Source organism: Hemiscyllium ocellatum, chromosome 19 (genome assembly GCF_020745735.1).
Source record: "Hemiscyllium ocellatum isolate sHemOce1 chromosome 19, sHemOce1.pat.X.cur, whole genome shotgun sequence".
In the NCBI taxonomy this organism is placed as follows: domain Eukaryota; kingdom Metazoa; phylum Chordata; class Chondrichthyes; order Orectolobiformes; family Hemiscylliidae; genus Hemiscyllium; species Hemiscyllium ocellatum.
In genome coordinates, this window is record NC_083419.1 from 27182304 (window position 1) to 27203084 (window position 20781).

General features: G+C 39.6%; 1 protein-coding gene across 2 annotated transcripts in view; it reads right to left on the bottom strand.

Annotated features, from left to right (window-relative positions):
* The window catches only part of LOC132824674 (small integral membrane protein 29-like), a 93542-nt gene that overhangs the window by 46855 nt on the left and 25906 nt on the right, over window positions 1–20781 (bottom strand). The window contains exon 2 of one of the 2 annotated variants that reach the window (XM_060839318.1): window positions 5224–5394. The exons of the other annotated variant lie outside the window; for it this stretch is intronic. The gene's annotated coding sequence lies outside the window, so the exon portion shown is untranslated. The remainder of the gene's footprint in view (window positions 1–5223; window positions 5395–20781) is intronic. 2 annotated transcript variants of the gene reach the window in all.

Consider the following 20781-nt stretch of genomic DNA (forward strand, 5'->3'; position numbering starts at 1 on the left):
TCCCAGTCAATTCATTCTTATAGCTCAGCAACATCCCGGTAAATCTTTTCTGAACCTTCAACAATTTAATAATTTTCACGTACCAAGCGAGGTTGCAGTATTACGTTGCAGCACAAGCTATGTTAAAAGTTCTCTCTCCTTCTTTTACTTATTAAAAATATACATTGAAAATACTTTTCAGATTTACCTTTTGCTGTTAAAGGTAAGAATCCAGCTTCCTCTTGTGTCACCACACGCTCTTAACAATTAAGTACACTGCAGCATACCCTGTTCCCAGGTCTGTAATACTATTCACTAAACAACCAGGATTGGTGCGAAGAGTAATTGAACATAGGAAATAGGAGTAAAGTAGGCCGTTTGGCCAATCAACCTGCTCTACTATTCAGCTAAATCATGGCTGATCTATGCAGTTTTGCCACACTATCCTAATATCCTTTGATATCTTTAACATCTAGAAATCTATCAATCTCAGTCTTGAATATGTCACAAAACTAGTGCCTTTTTTTGCTAAAAGCCGTTCCTTGGCTCAAGGATACTCTGTCCTTGATTTTCTCAGAGGGGTAATAAACCAGTCCGGGCTCCGATCAGTCTGGTTTGGTACAGAGATGAAAATAATTTTGAGAGGCCTTTTGTTTAAAAGTAAACAGATGAGACTTCAGGCCAAAGTGGTCATGTTTTAGACGTGACCTGCATAATTAAAAGGGAGTGGTCAACTCTCTAGCTGAGCAGTTTAGTTCAATCCTGAACTGGTGGGGAGTTCAACAGTGAGCTGTGTGGAACTCTCTCTCTTTCTGCCCTTCAACTTCAACCTGTAAGCATGTGTTCAATTTATACTGAGTTTTAAAGGGGATTTGCTTATTGGGATTGTTGTGAATATTCGGAACAGCATACTCAAGTCTAGTTTGGATCGACTGAGTTCTGCAGGGGTTCTTTATTCTGTTCTTTGTGTTTCATTGTGTAATTTTGTTACAAATGTTTTTGTCTGTTTTAAACCTGGTAGTCAACCTCGCTAGCTTAATCCAGGTAATTTTCACTGTACGCTTACAAAAATAAATTGCAAAGTTATGGTCTGGACTGCCTGCTTAAGAATGTTTTGAGTGGTTTAGCCTAGTCCATAACAATGTACTCAATGACTGAATATTCATATGGAGTAGAGAATCCCAATGATTCATCACATTCTGAATGAAAAAGATCCTTATCTCGGTTTTAAACAACCTAACTCTTATTCTGAGACTGTGCATCCAGGTTCTAGATACCCTAGTCTGGGGAAACAGCCTTCCTGCATCTACCCTATCAAAATTTTTAGAATGTTGTGGCATGGCAGTGAGTTTGCACAGGAATTTTGGGGATGGGGAGGGCATTAGTTGGCATGGAGAGGACATAGTGAGTGGATAGAAGATGCTTGAGGATTAAAGATCCTAGCAGCTTCTATAAGAAAAGGTACAGTCAAGATGGACCTACCAACCAACCCACCTCAACTTGCCCCCATTTCTATCTAGGATCTATTTACAGAATTAGTAGCCCAACTCGATCCCACTCTGCCACCTAGGAGCAAAGACAGGGACTAATGGGAGCCTTTATATCGAGATGGTTCTACCATAGAAATTTCCCACTTGAACTACTTGCCTCAGTAGTGAAAGTTTGCCTATAGTGCCTGCTATGCTGTACTGATTAAGACTAGAGATCAGATCAAAGACTATCATGGTGCATAGCTCAGTAGTGCACTTAAAGCACTTCTGGTGCTAAAAGTAACATTTTGTGGAACAAGATCTGATGAATATATGATGTATTTTTGAGATGAGCTGGGCACTAGCTTTAGAATGTTCTATGGTTAAGAAATAATCTCATTTGGTTTATGGAAAATTTCCTTCAAAGTGAATGCATCATTACAACTGGTTTTACTGCATGTCATAGTGCTATTATGGAACATAATTTAACAGCCTTTCCAAAGATTAAAGCAGACTTATAAATTCAAGCTAACATTCCTGATATGTTGTACTTAACTTTATTTTTGCATGGCAGTCTGCTGCATCATATTTTACTTATATTAGAACGCTATCTCCAAAAGCAGCACTATACTCTGAAAGAAGCAGACCATATAACTCCAGGAATAATGACAAGTATGTAAGGAATTGTTCACCACTGCCTCTTGAGGCAATGTATCAATCTAACAGAATTTTTTTTATGCATTGAGTAGATGTATTTAACAAATCTTCAACACACTAATTTGGACATTACAGATATTTATATGCTAGCACTATGATGAGTCTACAGCCAGAAGGAAAAGTAACTTTAGAGCAAAAGGAAAAATATCTGGCTTAGTGAAAGTGATCTAGCCTCCGAGTCAGAAGCTTTTGATATCAAGTCCCAGTCCAGAGACTTGGGAATATAATCCAAGAAAAGAATACAACACAGTACAGAGTGAATGTGCACTGTTGGGGGATACCATTTTTAGATGAGCTATTAAACCGAAGTATTCAGTTGGATGTACATGCAAATCTGGTGCATGTTGCTTTAATGTCACCACTGGTCTTAGAATCCACCCTTGAAATGTAAATACCAACAGCAGAGGGTTCAGGGAATTGTTTCATTTTGCTTTTAATCTTTTATTAAAAATTCTGCATTTAAATCTATAAATACTATGGCAACAAGAACAAATGAGAGGTTTAGAATTCTGTAGCGGATAACTCACTTCCTGTTTCCTCAATGCCTGGCCACAATTGACAAGGCACAAGCAATTAAATAGAAAACTCTCTAGCTCAACTGGATGAGTGCAGCTCCAATGAAGTCTGATACGATTCAGGATAAAGCAGCTCGCTTTACTGGCACTACATCTACCACCTTCCACATTCACTCTCTTCACTGTTGACACTCAAGAGTATATCATCTGCAAGGTGTACTGCAATAATGCACCCAAGCTCCTTCGAAGCAATTTCAAAATCCACAACCTTTATTAGCTGGGAGGATAACGGCAGCAGATTCATCAGGATACCTATAACTACAAAGTTCCCTTTCCTGACTTGGAATTACATTACTGATCCTTCACTGTGGAACTCCCTTCCTAACTGCACTGTGGATATTTCCTACAGCCCAAGGACTGCAGTGCTGCAAGACAACTGCTCACTTGCCACTTTCTCCAGGGCAAATAGAGATGGACAATAAAGGTCGCAAGCAAGATTGAATGGCTTGGTGACTTCTCAGCACTCTGTACGTGTGTGTAGCAAGTTCAAAAACAACTGCTGATATTAAGTGAGTGTGAAGTGCTTTACATTTGGGGCAACACAGTGGTTCAGTAGTTAGCACTACTGCCACAGTGCCAGGGACCCAGGTTTGATTCCAGCCTTCCAGAGTGACTATGTGGAGTTTCCATGTTCTTCCCATGTCAATGCTGATTCCAGCTTTGAACACATTGGTTTATCAATTGTACAACTGCATAGATCAGTTTTGCATCTCATTTCTTAAATTCCAGCCAATCTAAAACTGCACTTAGCTTGTAGCTTAGTTGTACTGAATTACCCATGTCTAAATTAATGTGCAGCTGGTCTTTCTGTAGACCAAATGCACTGTGAAAGCCCAACATTTCATCAATACACATGTTGGCTGTGATATTACAGAAATGATCTAGAGAATAGTTACACTGATCCTCATCTGCAATATCATCTTTGAGACATATGACAGTAGGAACAAAGCAAATTACTGCGGATGCTGGAATATTAAACCAAATAAGAGAAAATGCTGGAAAATCTCAGCAGGCCTGGCAGCATCTGTAAGGAGAGAAAAGAGCTGACGCTTCGAGTCTAACTGACCCTTTGTCAAAGCTAAGAAAAAGGGAGAAATAGGGAGGTATTTATACTAGGCTGAGAGAAAGCGAGCCATGGCTCCAGAAGCAAAGGTAGCAATAAAGAGGTGATAATGTCAGTGCACAGAGAGATTATAGGCAAATTAGGAGCTGTGAATGACCAAGGCTGAAGCCAGTGCTATGTGACAAAATATGTGGGGGATGGGTGAAGTAGAGGCAAAATGGAAAACGGGGGAGGAGGGTAGCAAAGGGGGAAGAGGAGAGGAAAAAGGTGATGAGAGAGTGGGGAGCGAGAGAAAGAGACCATCAAGAAATAAGAGGTACAGAACAATGAAAAAATATAAAAAATATTTAAAAAATAAAAGATAAATAAAATAAATGAAATAAAATAAAATAATATGACTTACCTCCTCTCAGCCTAGTATAAATACCTCCCTATTTCTCCCTTTTTTTTAGCTTTGACAAAGGGTCAGTTAGACTCAAAACGTCAGCTTTTTTCTCTCCTTACAGATGCTGCCAGACTTGCTGAGATTTTCCAGCATTTTCTTTTTTGATGACAATAGGAACAGTTAGACAGATGAAAGGAAAAGCAAGCCAATAAATATTCATCAGGTTTATGCCAATGTAACGAACAGTTGCAGAAGATCTATGTTGAGAGATGCTGGTTTAAAAACAATGGACCTTAATGGTATTTTCTATTCCTAAACTTTCCTATGTTAGATTAAAGGACTGTTTTCTTCAACTTTTATCCAACATTAGCACTCAGTTCCACTGTTAGAAACAACTTATTGATAGTACAAAGCTGTTTCTACAGCAGTCCAATCGAAGTTTATAATCAGACACCCTCTTTTTTCCCCCTGGTTTGTCCTCCATGAATTTTCTATGTTGTCACCATTCTTAACCAGTGTAACATTGATCCATAAATGGAAGCTGTAATGAAATTGTTTCATTATCTGTCTAGAGGCTGACAAAAGTATATCGTCCATTCGACTGACAACTGAGGTAGTGCTACTACAATGACAACAGAAATCTCTTATTTTGGTCACAATTGCCACCTTCAAAAAGTAGCTGTCTACCCACAGTTAAAGTATTTTCAACAGCAAGCTAACATAAATAGGGCATAAAATTCCAGTCCTTTAAGTTATTTAAACAGTTACAGAAGCAGCTATTTACAGAACTAATTTTTTAATTGAAATTTGGTTTACAGTTTTTTTCTGTATTTTTCTTTTGCCTTCATGCCAACTTATTCAAGCCACTTCCTTTCTGAGTGTTGACATAATATCGTCCAAGTGCCATTATTCAGTCAGTGTCTGAAAGTAACTTGATCATAAATAGGTGGCAACTGAACTGAGTTCTGCCCTTATCTGACGTATACTAACTCATACTTCTGCAAAAATCAACGAATACTGATCAGGAAGGGGTACCTGTCTGTCAGAAGTTTGAGCAATTGCATCACCTCTGCCACCACCAAAGGTAAGAACAGCTGATGAAGCACAGGCAACGAATCTTCTTCATCTAAACCAGCTTCTCACTTTATAAACTTGCTGAAGCATCCGGGGAACATGAAGGAAATGTGAAGGAAAATTCCACTTCACCTGTTAAAAGCAGTAACAAGTTACAAATACCAAAAGCTATTAATATTCTTGTACAATTAATTTTCTGTTCATGCTAGATCAGTATTGTACAATGAAACAGATATCTAATTTTAATTTTAATAATCTGTGACAAATTACTTTGCAGTACGATTAAAAAGAATGCAGTCACATTGAGCTAAAACATACTGCCATTTTCCAGACTTAATTGACCACACAAGCTCCATAGAGACTTTTGCTAACCTGGACTAAATCTTTTAACAAAGACAAAAGAAACATAACTACAAGCACAAACACCTTCACATATTCTTTAATCCTGCCTCCTGGTTGACAAAGTAGCTAAAACAGCCTATGGTTGATCATCAAGTTCTCAATAATGATGGATAAACAATTCCACCCTGCCTCAAATCATAAAACATCTCTATCCAATTTAATTGAAAACATTAGATACTAACCTAATATGCCATGAATTTAAAAAATACACGTAATAAACCACATTCTTAAAAGCATTCCTTTGTCTGGATGGGAAATGAAAGTACTACATATGATCCTAAGCATGGCTATTAGTTTCAGTAGAGGTATTGACTCACTATCTGTAATTGGAACCAAAAGATTTCCAGTTTGTTTAGACAGTAGCTTAGATTTTTAATGATAACTTGATGCAAGAGTATCATGTCAGTCAAAGTTTCAACGGGCTTTGTTTTAAGTCTCGAGTTTTAAGGAGCTACTTTCTTATCTGGTAATGTAACACTTTTAAGTTAGGTGCTCTGCAAGCAAATCCAAGAAAATAGCTGGACAGACATCTGATAATGCCGTTGCCTACTCACTTGCTTGTTTCTGTGTCATGACATTCAGAAAAGCTTATTCAATTGAAACACCAATGTTCATTAAGACTTGATTAAGACGAACTGCCTATTTCAGAAATTAGTCTAGTAACAAAAATAGAAATTGCTGGAAAATCTCGGCAGGTCAGGCAGTATCTGTGGAGAGAGTCTGGTAAACCTTCTCTGAACTGCTTCAACACATTTAAAAAGTCCTAAAGTAAGGTGACCAATAGCATAAACAGTACACAGTACGCAGACATGGTCTCACCAGTGCCCTGTATAACTTAAGTATAACCTCTCTACTTTTGTATTCAACTCTCCTTACATAACTGATAACATTCTTTTAGCTTTTCTAATTACTTGTTGTACCTCTGTGCTAGTTTCCTGTGATTTATGAACTAGTACACCCAGTCTCTTACCACTTCGATAAGATGCTTTTATTAATTCTTCGTGCCAAAACGAACGATTTCCACATTATACTCTTTGCTAGATGACTGCCTAGTTTCTTAACCTATCTGTAACTTTGTGTAGCCTCATTTCCTCTTCTCAATTTATTTTCCTTCGTGTCATCAGCAAATTTTGCAACAATTTCCATCCATTTTTCCAAGCAATTTATATAAATTTTCAACAGTTAACATTCCAGCATGGATCTCAGTGGCACATTACCTCGCCAATCTCATTTTTAAAATCCATACCAATAAGCTACCTCTTACAATAATGTTTGAGGTACTTTATCAAAACTTCCCAGTTGTAGCTTTAGTTAAACATTGTGAAAGTGATGAGGCTAATATTTATATAGAACATAGAACATAGAAGGATACAGCGCAGTACAGGCCCTTCGGCCCTCGATGTTGCGCCGACCGAATCCTACCTAACCTATACTAGCCCAATAACTTCCAAATGCCTATCCAATGCCCGCTTAAATGACCATAAAGAAGGAGAGTTCACCACTGATACGGGCAGGGCATTCCATGAACTCACAACCCGCTGTGTGAAGAATCTACCCCTAACATCTGTCCTATACCTACCACCCCTTAATTTAAAGCTATGTCCCCTAGTAACACCTGACTCCATTAGCGGTAAAAGGTTCTTAGTATCTACCCTATCTAAACCCCTAATCATCTTATACACTTCTATCAGATCTCCCCTAAACCTTCTCTTCTCCAATGAGAACAGCCCCAAGTGCCTCAGCCTTTCCTCATAAGATTTTCCTACCATTCCAGGCAACATCCTGGTAAACCTCCTCTGCACTCGTTCTAAAGCTTCCACATCCTTCCTATAGTATGGCGACCAAAACTGCACACAATACTCCAGATGAGGCCGCACCAGAGTCTTATACAACTGCAACATGACCTCAGGACTCCGGAACTCAATTCCTCTGCCAATAAAGCCCAGTACACCATATGCCTTCCTCACAGCACTATTTACCTGGGTGGCAACTTTCAGAGATCTGTGTACATGGACACCAAGATCCCTCTGCTCATCCACACTACCAAGTAGCCTACCATTAGCCCAGTAATCCATCATCTTGTTATTCCTACCAAAGTGAACGACTTCGCACTTAGCTACATTGAATTCCATTTGCCACATTTCCGCCCAGCTCTGCAACTTATCTATATCCCGCTGTAACCTACCACTTCCTTCCTCACTATCCACAACTCCACCGACTTTTGTGTCATATTTGATGCAAGAAATGAGGGATTTTACTGCTCAGGTTCAAAAAGTATTAAAAAAGTGTCTCATGTCAACAACATTTATGGAGGATTGAGCTTTACTACGAGATTTAAATATGAAATGCAACACAATTTTTGAAAAACATTGATAGGACCACAGTTTAATATTGTGAACAGTTTGGGGTTCAAGCCCAGGGATCATTTTTTTCTTCCCCAAGAGCTCTTCAGGTTTTCTTGAGGGCTGTTTTTGATTTTTGAGGGATCCTTTTTCACTGTCACTAGCTCAATTAGGTGATGCAGTCATATAGTAACAACATTTGTTTGTACTTGTGTTGACAATAGAAGGTATTTGAATTCACCTAGAAACAGAGTTAAAGATACAGAAGGTTTTGAGATTTGGAAATGCAGCACCAGAGTTAATAATTTACAGAAGACCATGGAATATTTTTAGAACAGTTAATGCAGTGGAAAATGGAATAAAGAAATTATAGAAATATAGAATTAGAACTAGTGGTTGCATCAAAGCTGAATCGTAACATAGTACAAGTCCATATGAACGTGGTGTACAAGTTAACACGGGTACATAAAGGTGAAGGCATACAAGATGCTGGTCTTCATTAGCTAGGGCATAGAAAATAGGAGCAGAGAGTTTTGTTGCAAGTTTATGAAACATTGATTAGGCCGCAAATGAAATATTGTGTGCTGTTCTGGTTGCCATACTATGGAAGGACTTGACTGCACAGCAGAGGAGATTTGCCAGAATGTTGTCTGGAATGAAAAGTCTGGAGACTTGATAGGCTTGGTTTGTTTTCTCTGGAGCAAAGGCAGCTGAGGTGGTATGACTGAGGTATAAAAAATTATGCAAGGTACAGACAGGGTAGACCATGAAAATCTTTTCATCACGACAGACCTGTTTAAGAGCAGAAGGCATAAATTTAAGGTGAGGTTGAGAGGGAATTTGAGAGATATAGAATTCACTAACTGAGAGGATATGGAAGCAGTCAGTACAGAGGAACCTCGATTATCAGGCATTCGATTATTCAGCAAGATCGCAAGGTCCTGATGCTCTCCTAAACTATGTTATCCAGTGTTCAATTATTTGGAATTTGATTAACCAATGAAATACTCCCCACCCGTGTCTTTTGGATAATTGAGGTTCCTCTGTATTTAAGAAACATCTGGGTGAGCACTTAAAATGGTATGGACCAAGTGCAGGTAAATAATATTAGTGTAGTTTGGTGTTTGCTAATCCGCATAGACTTGGTGGGCCAAAAGGCCTATTTCTATACAATATGACTCTATGAGTCCACAACTCGATGAATTGGTTGGATGGAACAGTCCATTTCAGTATTGTAATTTCTAGGTCATTCTATGAAAAATTAGACTAACTGGAAGTATCAATTACTATACAGATTTATTTTTGGCATTTGATATTTACCATAGTCAAAATGCAGTAAACACAATTATGACCACATTCACATTAGACCTCAATGTTTTTGAATGAGTGAAATGGACTGTATTCAACCACAGTTACCCCACACATGGCTTGCCAAGTAATCATTTATGAGCAGAATCCAACAAATTGAAAACAGTCCAATTCTTCAAAGAACTTGCATGTTATACTGAATCGCCTTCATCTTACTAAGAATTCCATATTGTATTAAAAGGATAATATATCCTAGCAGTTAATTATGGAATGTAGAGATTATGCACTCTGTTTCTCTTTTCATTGAGAGTTATTTCATTGCAGAATATATTCATGACTGGACCGAAGTGAAATAAATGAAAGCATTATGGTTCACAAAATGTTTTATAAAATAAAATATGCCTCATTCTCTGGTTATTTATATCTTTCACTAGAAATTGCTGCAGTACAAGTACTCTTGGAAACAAAATATATATTTATGAGAAGTAAAAAAAATTACAACAGAAATTGATTGTTACATTTATAAAATCCTGAAATGTAATTAATAAGTTAATGAGTTTACATTGCGCTTTTATAATAAATTGAACCTGATTTTAAAGCTGGGGACTTCCCATTGACCCAAGTCAAATTGAAAATTATGTATATATAATAAAAGTATAATCTGTTCCTTCTGTGAATGGCTATACTGCCATCTAGCAGCAAATAATTAGAAATACAGAGGCAAAACTCAGCCCTTAAACTTGATAATAATGTCTCTCTCACCATTATTTGGAGATGCCTGTGTTGGACTGGGGTGTACAAAGTTAAAAATCACACAACACCAGGTTATAGTCCAACAGGTTTAATTGGAAGCACACTAGCTTTCGGAGCGACGCTCCTTCATCAGGTGATTGTGGAGGGCTCACCATTGACTGCAAACAGTCTTCATGTTGCTCAGCATCAAATTGCATCTCAGTTCTGTGTCCACAAGGCACATTTACCCCTCATCCATCGACACTGGCATCAGACATTTGCTATATCTCGCAACCATCACGCCAATTCTCCAATCTGTTTGCAGGCCTCTTAGGAAGCACAGATACGCACTGCAGGGTGCATTAGCAACTAGCACTGAAAGGGTGCATTTGAGATAGTGTGTGTGTGGGATGAAGGGAGCAATGATGTCATGCAAAAATGGCAACGGATTAAATATAACTCAACGATAAACTTTGTGGTTGATGTGGAGGGGGTTGCAGCATAACAGGCTCATGTTTTTTGATGTAACATAGGCTAGTCAGTTGGTGGGGCTGCAATAAGAGCCATACTGGAGCATAAAATAGGACTTCTAATTACTGCTATTATAAGCATGTGTCTGTATTTGGGTTCCTCACAGGGGATCACTGACCACATTGGGAGAGATATCCCTTCTCTTGAGTATGCAACCTGTGGCCTGATGGCCTGTTTAGGATAAAAGTGATGAAGAGGACAATTGTTGAATCAGTGAGCCATGAATTCTGCCAAGCAACTGAGCACACACCTACCAAACATGCAGCCAGTGTTGCAAATAATCTATCCACTTCAAGAGTGGAATGTCTTTCTATTGAAAAATGATGCGAGGCAGATTATACAAAACGTAACAACTAAGGTGAATGCTGTCCTTAATACTTTAGAACTTTAGGAAATATGCAAAATCTTGCACTCTCCAATCTTGCTCAATCTGAAAATGGGAATGTGATACATATGTTCTTCCTGGTACAGAGATACTCAGTGACTTGCCTGTAGGAGCACACATCATACTGAGGGATGCTGCTTGCTGTGGCCAGAAACAACTCACAAGCAAACTGTTGGACCGCAAAGACCTTGACAACCATTGGCAATGTTCTCTGAATGCTGGCACTAAGACACCTATTGAGACTGTAGTAAGTGATGCAACTCAGTAATTGACTCCTTGAAGTGCAGATTCCTTACACCTTGATACTCAGTGAAGTTGATGCATGATGCCTCCCTGAAAATCCCCATGGGTAAAGACTCCTTTGCAGCGGTCTCCTGCTTGTCTTTTCCCAGCACACATGGATATAAAGTCTGTAACCTCTGCTAGCAATTTGTATTTCTCTGAGCTTTTCTTCATGTATAAGTCATCATAAATTCTAGAAAATCTTTTGGCAATATAACATGTTAGCATTTTTTAAAAGTGAGCATTTGTCGTTTTAGTGGAAGGTGAAATATAGTCACCCCCATTCATTTATGCTAGGCCCAATTGACCACTGTCTTGTCAATTTTAAAACTAGCCAAACTAGCACACTTCCACTCCCCATTTCCCCCATATTCTTGCAAACCTCACTTGGTGATTTCAATGGTACAATCACTGCAATTAACCTTCAGTCTCGCCTTTGTATACTTAGCTCTATTCCTATCCTTGCAATTGCTCCTCCATTTTTCCAACATGTCAGAGGGCATTTCTCTCCTTAGTAGTCTCCCACGCTTCAATTCTACTGTTATCCAAAACTTTACATTCCAGTTGTATCAAAATACTGACACAAAAAGACTCAACTCTAACTTATGTGGTACAATTAGAAATGGGTAATAAATGCCACCTTTGCCAACAACATAGTCATAGAGATGTATAGCAATGAAAACAGACCCTTCAGACCCGTCCAACACGTCCATGCCGACCAGATATCCCAACCTAATCTAGTCCCATGTGCCAGCACTTGGCCCATATTCCTCTAAATCCTTCCTATTCATGTACCCATCCAGATGCCTTTTAAATGTTGCAATTGTACCAGCCTCCACTACTTCCTCTGGCAGCTCATTCCAAACATGCACCACCTTCTGCGTGAAAAAGTTGCCCCATAGATCTCTTATATCTTTCCCCTTTCAGCCTAAACCCATGCCCTCTATCTCTAGACTCCCCCATCCCAGGGAAAATATTTTGTCTATTTATCCTATCCATGCCCTTCATGATTTTATAAACCTCTATGAAATCACCCCTCAACCTTCGATGCTCCAGGGATAACAGCCGCAGCCTATTCAACCTCTCCCTATAGCTCAAATACTCCAACTGTGGCAACATCCTTATAAATCTTTTCTGAACCCTTTCAAGTTTCACAACATCCTTCTGATAGGAAGGAGACCAGAATGGCATGTAATATTCCAGAAGTGGCCTAACCAATGTCCTGTACAGTCGCAACATCTATACTCAGTGCTCTGACCAATAAAGAAAAGTATACTAAGTGCCTTCTTCACTATTCTATCTACCTGCGACTCTACTTTGAAGGAGCTATGAATCTGCACTCCAAGCACATGCAGGAATTCAAATGACTCCTGTAAAATCAGGACTATATAGTTTAATATGGTTCTAAAATTTGTTTAAACTATGAATGTTGAATATGTGACATGACATAGGCATGATACCCTCTAGCTGAAGTCTGACAGTATTCTAGACAATATATTGGAAGTACACATAAAAGAATCACTACTATTCTAAGCACCCAGATGGAATTCGGTCTATTTGGATTAGGATGTAAGCTGCCTAATGATTTTAAGAAAAAAGTTAAAATTTGTATTTTCATGAGGATATATGAGATATTTTGTAAAATTAACACTATTGCATTTTGGCTTCATTATCTCAAACTTAAAATATTGTAATGCTTTCTTGCCAAGATAGGAATTAAATCATCCTTCAAATTAATGGTTAAGGAATATCAAATACATGGCACCTTGTGAATCATACAACTAAAATGGTGAATAAAATGCATACCCAAGGGGATTCAAAGTGGCAGCAATCTGAATAGATCAGCCTTGCTGACCTCTGCACCCTAACCCACGGTAGTAATATTTTTTCACCACCCATCTTAGTTTTTTTGGAAAAAAACTTACTGTTAAACGGTAAAACAATCATTTAAATCCTTTTTCGAGCATGCGAGAATGACTAAGGGGAAGCAAATGGCCAAGTCTCAATACTCAGGACACTCAAAAACAGTGGGCAGGCCCAAGACAGCAACCGGGGAAGCAACTGCAGCTTTGAAAGAAATGCCTGCACAGCAGAATATCATGCAGGAACTAGGAGTGATCCGATAGCTGATCCAGCTGAGGGAAGTGACTTGAAATCAACTGGAACCGATCTCAAACATGCTGCAAAAGCACGAGAAGGAGTTGGAAGGGCTTGGGAGAGAGTGAAAGAGGTTTAGCAGTGGACCGCAGCATTGGAGATTGAGGTCAAGTCCTCGACAGGGCGGATCTATGCCCTTGAGAAACAGGTTCAGGCCCTGACTGAGCAAGTTGATTACCTGGAAATTAGAGGTAGGAGGAAAAATATTTGGGTCGTTGGCCTGTCGGAGTAGAAGGTGGGCAACCGGCAAGTTTTTTTGAAGACTGATTGCCACAATTCATTGGCTGGGATGCCGAGGGGGACTGAGTGAAGGTTGACAGAGCTCACCAAGTTGCGGTGTGCAGATCCGGTTAGGGTCAGTGCACCCGCCTGGTTCGGATACGATTTCAATGCCAAAGGGACATCCAGAGAGTCATGGACACTTCTAGACGGTTGGGAAGAGATCTGTAGGCCCTGACCTATCAGGGAACTAAGATAATGTTTTTCCAGGATTTTTCTGCAGCAGTGATCCATAAAAGGAAATCGTTTGATGAGGTCAAGAGAAGATAAAGGATCTCAGTATTCAATATTCGATGAGATACCCAGCGGGGCTTCGTATTACTTACAAGGAGACAGTGTGCTTGTTTCATTGCTTGGAGCAAGCCAAAAACTTCATGGACACTTTAAAAATAATGTAGATGTATTTATGGACATGGACAATAGTGTCTGGGTTTTTTTTGCCTGCTTTTATTTCTTGTACTTTCACTCTTTTTCCAAAGAAGCTGTTGTTGGTGGGTCTTCTTTTCCTCTCTGATCTGGAATGGTATTGATATATTGTGGGGATGGGCAGAGTGCTCAGTGATTTTGTTATACCTTTGTGTTTACAACGTCCTTTGTTTGGTTTCTTCCAATGCTTGGGTTTGGGGTGCAGCTCACACTGGAAGGGGGGATGGAGGTGTGAGTGGGAAATGTAAGCGCCCTCTCTGGGCAGGGATTAGAGTCCCCCATTAAGTGCCTTTTGTGTTTTGTAGTTAGAGTCTATTTACAAAAAACCAAAGAAAACAATGAGTCTCCTTTTGATTATGCTCAGCATGTTGTAAGACAAATTCTTCCTCTCGGCAGGTCAAAGGTGATTGTAAAAGTTCGTGGTTGGCAGCATTCTTAAATGGTGCACCTGGAATATCAGAGGGATTAATTCGCCAGTCAAAAGAAAAAAGGTATTGTCGAGCCTTAGAAAGGAGAGGCTGAATGTTGCCCTGTTACAGGAGACTCATCGAAACAACGAGGAACACTTGAACTTACAGGAGGGTGGGTTTGATCAGGTGTTTTGCTTGTGCTTTAGTACTAGGAGCAGAGGAGTGGCAATACTCATCCAGAAGGATCTCCCATTTAATTTAACAGATTGTGTTAAAGATGAATATGGTTGGTTTGTTATTCTTAAGGCCCTAAGACATGGCAAGGAAAATGGTATTTTGAATGTCTACTGTCCTCTGGCCCTCCTTCTTAAATTTCTGACTGATGCACTAAGCTGATAGCCTTGGCGTCGCTGTATCCTATTATTGAGGGGATTTTAATTGCCTGTGCTGGATAGAATGCCCAAAGGCCCCCCAAAGCTTTCTTCACAATCTAAGCAGTTGGGTGACCTATGTGTGGATCTGGGGTTGGTAGACGTTTGGAGAAGTTTACACCCTACTGGCAGAGATTTTACATTCTTATGCAATCCTTATAATCCGGGTAGCATGGTGGCACAGTGGTTAGCACTGCTGCCTCACAGCGCCAGAGACCTGGGTTCAATTCCCGACTCAGGCGACTGACTGTGTGGAGTTTGCACGTTCTCCCCGTGTCTGCGTGGGTTTCCTCTGGGTGCTCCGGTTTCCTCCCACAGTCCAAAGATGTGCAGGTCAGGTGAATTGGCCATGCTAAATTGCCCATAGTGTTAGGTAAGGGGCAAATGTAGGGGTATGGGTGGGTTTCGCGTCGGTGTAGACTTGTTGGGCCGAAGGGCCTGTTTCGACACTGTAAATAATCTAATCTAAATTATAAATGCCACACAGGGTTGATTATTTCCTAACTCCCACGGCTTTTTAGATTTGGTGATATCCTGTTCGATTGGGAATATTGTCATTTCTAATCATGCAGCAGTGTATTTAATGGTTAAAATTAAGGGTGTTGCAATGGGCTCACAGTACTGGCGAATGGATCCCTTCATCCACAAGGACAGCAAGTTTGTAGAATACTTCTCTAGGGAATTTGAAACTTTTTTGGAAACCAACTCAGGTACAGCTAGTAATTCATCCATTCTTTGGGAGACTGCTAAGGCCTATGATAGAGGGATAATTATCTCATACTCTGCCAGCTAGAAGCAACAGAAGGGAGAGCAGCAACATCTGCTTGAGGCATGACTAAAGGCAGCTGAGACAGCATATATAGTAGACCATCAGTGACTAAGCTGCAGCAGATTACAGCTCTCTGATCCAGCTTAAACTCCATGCTAACGCATACAGCAAGGAAGGAACTTTCCTTTGTGAAGCAGAGGCTGTTTGAGCATAGTGATAGGCCGGGTAAATACTTGGCATATTTGGTCAGTACAAAGAATGCCGCCTAGTCTGTTGCTTCTATTAGGGAAGGGAATGGGACTCTTACTTAAAATGCTAAAAAGATCAATGTGGTATTTCGGAGGTTTTACTTTGAACTTCACCAGCCTGAATGCTGTGACAACAGATGGGATAAGATGGAGTCTTTTTTTAGGAATATGGATCTTCCTGGTGCACCTGCTGAACAGGTGTCTCTCCTTAGTGCTCCATTAATAGCCCAAAAGATACAGGAGGTGGTGAGGCAACTCCAAAGTGGAAAACGCCTGGCTCTGATGGCTTGACCAGTGAGTTTGATAAAAAATTTGTAAACATACTGTCAGGACCAATGTTAAGACATGTATAAATATTTATATAGTCGGGATTGCCTCCCGCCATTCTTGAGAGAGGCTAATATCTGTCTTATTCTCAAGAAAGGGAGGACGCTGGAAGACTGTGCTTCTTACAGACCCATCTCGCTTTTAAACTGATTTTAAAATTTTTTCGAAGACTCTGGCATCGAGGTTGAAAAGAGTGTTGCCTTCTAATGTTAAGGAGGATCAGATGGGCTTTATAAAGGGCTGCAGATCTTCTAATAATGTTAGGAGACTGCTTAACACGATTAAAGTGTGTCAGCTTCAAGGGTTGGTGGCTTCCTTGGATGTGGAGGAGGCATTTGACTGGGTGGAATGGACATATCTTTTTTATACCCTGGAGCAGTTTGGCCTGGGTGAAGTGTTTACTAGATGGGTAAGGGTCCTTTACAAATGATCGTCTGGTGGCAGCTCTCACTAATAGTATGTGGTCTGATCATTTTAACATTGGTAGGGGCAGTTGGCAAGGCTGTTCCCTTTCACCTTTGTTCTTCACATTGGTGATTGAGCTGCTGACAGAGGCCATTCGTGGGGACCCTAAAAAAGCTGCCCCAAAGATAGGGTTGAAGGTGCGTAAGATCATATTATATGCGGATATAGTTCTCATTTTTCTTTGGAACCTGGCAGTTTCGGTGCCCCAGTTGATACAATGTATTAATTCATTTGGCTTTTTCTCAGGTTATAAGATCAATTTTTTCAAAATCAAAGGCTATGCCTGTGAGGGGGGGTGGGGGGGTCTTAGGGGAATACTGGACGTTCGAAGGTGGGTTCCCCTTTAAGTGGGAACAGGGATGCTTTCTTTATTTGGGCCTCTCCGTTACCCCCAGTTTTGAGCAGTTATTCAAGGCTAATTTTGTTCATTTGTTTGACAAGGTTAAACAAAACCTTCAAAGATGGGATGCCCCTTCCAATATCATGGCTGGGTCGAGTTGCTTTTATTAAAAATAATGTTCTTCCTCGCCTATTATACCCTCTGCGGATGCTTCCATTTCTTTTTCCTAGCCAAACGTTTCAGAAATTAATGGTTGGTTTAGTTCTTTTATTTGGCCCCATAAGCGGCCTCTTATCAAGCTTACGAAATTGCAAATGTCCCAGGGGTTGGGACGAGTGGATTCACCGGATGTCAGAAGATATCAATTGAGCTCCCTTTTATCTTTGGTGAATGACTGAGTCTGTGAGGACTCCGCGTCGATATGGTTGGACATTGAGGCCTCCCAGGCAAAGTGTCCTTTTATTAACCTGTTGTTTCTGGACAACATGAGGATAGTTGCAGAACATTGCCACAATCCACTAGTTATTAACACTGTCAAAGCATGAAGGGCGATGAGACAGATGGAGGGTAATATGTCTAAAACATCTTTCCATACTTCCATAGTTGGTATGCCAGGTTTCTGGATAGGGACAATGGATCCCTGGTTTAAGTCCTGGGTGGATAGGGGAGTCCCTTGTTTGAAGATGAAACGTTAACATCATTTGATCAAATAATTCGTAAGTATGGATTATTGAGCAGGGACTCTTCGGCTTTTTTCAGATCAGAGATTTTATCTGAAAAGAGATCATACGTCTGACTGAGTGTTATAGATCTGATACGGAAAAGAGGGTGCCTCAGGCTAAGAGCACTCTTTCGGTGAGTACTCTCTATCATTTGTTGGGGGGAGATTACTCTGGAAACTTGGGAGGACATCTGTGAGAACGCAAAGAAAATTTTGATATGTAATAGGACCCTGGCTATGCAGGTAAAGCTTCTTCATAGGGCTCATCTGGCCCTAGATTGCCTTGCAAAATTTAAGCAGGGCGCGTCTTCAATGTGCCCCAAATGTAAAATAAATACAGGTACCCTCTCTCATTGTTTGTGGGCCTGCCACAGGCTCAGTACATACTGAAGTGCTATGGCAGGAGTAATATAGGGGGTCTGGGGGACCGAAGTCAAGGTGGACCTGGTTTATCTTCTCCTGGGTTTGCCGAATTTCTCTCCCTTAGATGTACATGGGAGAAAGCTTTATAGCATCCTCACGTTTTGTGCAAGGAAGAACGTTCTGATGTGCTGGATGTCTTTGAACCCCCTGGGTCTATCAGAGTGGCATAAGATAATTATTGAACACATTCCATTGGACTTTCTTGCACCAGAAAACAGACAATTTTTATAAAACATGGCAGCCCTTTTTGAATTATTTAGAAGCAGATCTGTCCATTTTAATTAAGGCTTTTGTCTAGCCACGGCGGTTTGGTTTAATAAACCTAATGTCCTGAGAGGTAGAATTTCGAGCAAACATGGGTTTAATAATTGATGCTCTCGAAGGTTGAGAGCTGAGGTGTTGTAACGCTGAGTGGAGTTATTTATTTACTTATTTATTTATTAATGTGTATTGAGTGTAGTTGTGAGTTCTTTTGTAGAGTTGTATAGTAGTTGGTTTATTGTTTATTAATGTTGTTTTTGTTATAATGTTATATTTTCATATTTGTGTAATTTTATAATTTTGTAAAGAAAAATTTTTTCAATAAAAATATTTTTTAAAAATGCACACCCAATTACTTTAAATTTCGAGTATGATTTCAAACAAGCCTTTATGGGCTTTTTGACTTCTGAGGTAGTGCAGAGGTCAGTATAAAAACTGTACATGAATATCAGTATTGAATAATAAGACGTTTGTGAATAAAGATTTAGACTATACATTATTAATCTGACTTTCTAATGAGTGCCAGGGTAATTAGATATGAGCTTTCATCTGTAATTGTAGAAGTGACATTGAGGCAGCAGTTTTCCTATAGAAAGTCATAATAAAAAATACATATTGTACTGCAAACATTTTTTTGTAGAGTTCTCCTACATTATTTTTGCATTTTGCCTCACAGTATATTCAAGATGGTGATGTAACCAGTATGATCACAGTTCTGATGATGTAATCACATAGGAGGACTCCTTCTTTTGCAAGTCTTGTAGCACCTTCTACTGGTTATTAGTCTGTACTTTCAAAAATTCATTTTTCTTGAATGTATTGAATTTTAGAAATTCATTTCATAATTTGTACTAAAATTCATCTCTGAAGTTTCCATGGGACTGGACAGCTCTCAATCTAGTTAAAAAAAAAGCTTAATAATAGTGTTTCCTTTTCCCATTACTTAGCTTTCTTTTCCTGTCAAACTTATTCAAACTTAATTCGATTCCTTCTTTTAATTACATTAAAATATGCAATTGTAGAGAACACTTCAGATAATATCATTGTTACAGTTGTGTGGTTTACAGTCAGTATTGACAATTTGGAACAGGGTGAAAAATAAATTATTTGCAAATGCTGCAGGAATTAATACTTTTAGCTTAACATTGAATAAGTTTGCTTTTGTACTTAATTAAATAACAGTACAATACAAATATTACTTAGTAGGCTAATTTATTTCAGTATCACTGTGCAGCTGTGGGATTAACATTCAGAGTCAGAAAAGAATGGCGAGCACACACAAGTTGAAGTAACCCAACAGAAAATAATTCCCGAATATCAGTACTGTACATCATTTTCAATCCACTACATCTCTTAAAATAGCCTTCAACTTGCCACAATGCTATTATAAACCCAGTACAATTACGTTTGATGCCATGACAATAGAATCATGTTAATCAATAAAAAGAATTACATTCATATAATTTACAGGGCATATACTATCGTATCCCTTCTTAGATGAGTGCAGCATAAGATGGTCTACACAAGCAATCCTGTCTGAGAAATTCCAAATGAAATCAAAGTACTCAGGAAATCTGAACTAAAGGCAAAAAAATAACTGATTCCATTTATTAATGTCATGTGTACCTAGGTACAGTGAAAAGTTGTGTTTTCCATGCAGTGTGGGCTGATCATACCATACAAAGTGCAAAATAGAACAGTGCTAGGAATACAATGTTAGGGCAGCAAAAAAAGAATGAGTGTGTGCGTGTGTTTGAGAGAGAGAGAGAGAGGTGGGATCACCTGTAGTGCGACATGAACCCAAGATCCCAGTTGAGGCTGTCGTCATGGGTACCAAGCATGGCTACCAGCCTCTGTTCACAACTCTGCACTGTTGCATGTCCTGAAGTCCACCCTAAAGGACATTCATCCAAAGATCTGAGGTTGAATGTCCTTGACCACTTAAGTGTTCCCCGATTGGGAGGGAATATCCCTGTCTGGTGATTGTTGCACCATGTCAACAGGCAATAGACAATAGGTGCAGGAGTAGGCCATTCTGCCCTTCAAGCCTGCACCACCATTCAATAGGATCATGGCTAATCATCCTTAATCAGTATCCTGTTCCTGCCTAACCTCCATAATCCTTGATTCCACTATCCTTGAGAACTCTATCCAACTCTTTCTTAAATGAATCCAGAGACTAGGCCTCCACTGCCCTCTGGGGCAAAGCATTCCACACAGCCACCACTCTCCGGGTGAAGAAGTTTCTCCTCATCTCTGTCCTAAATGGTCTACCCCGTA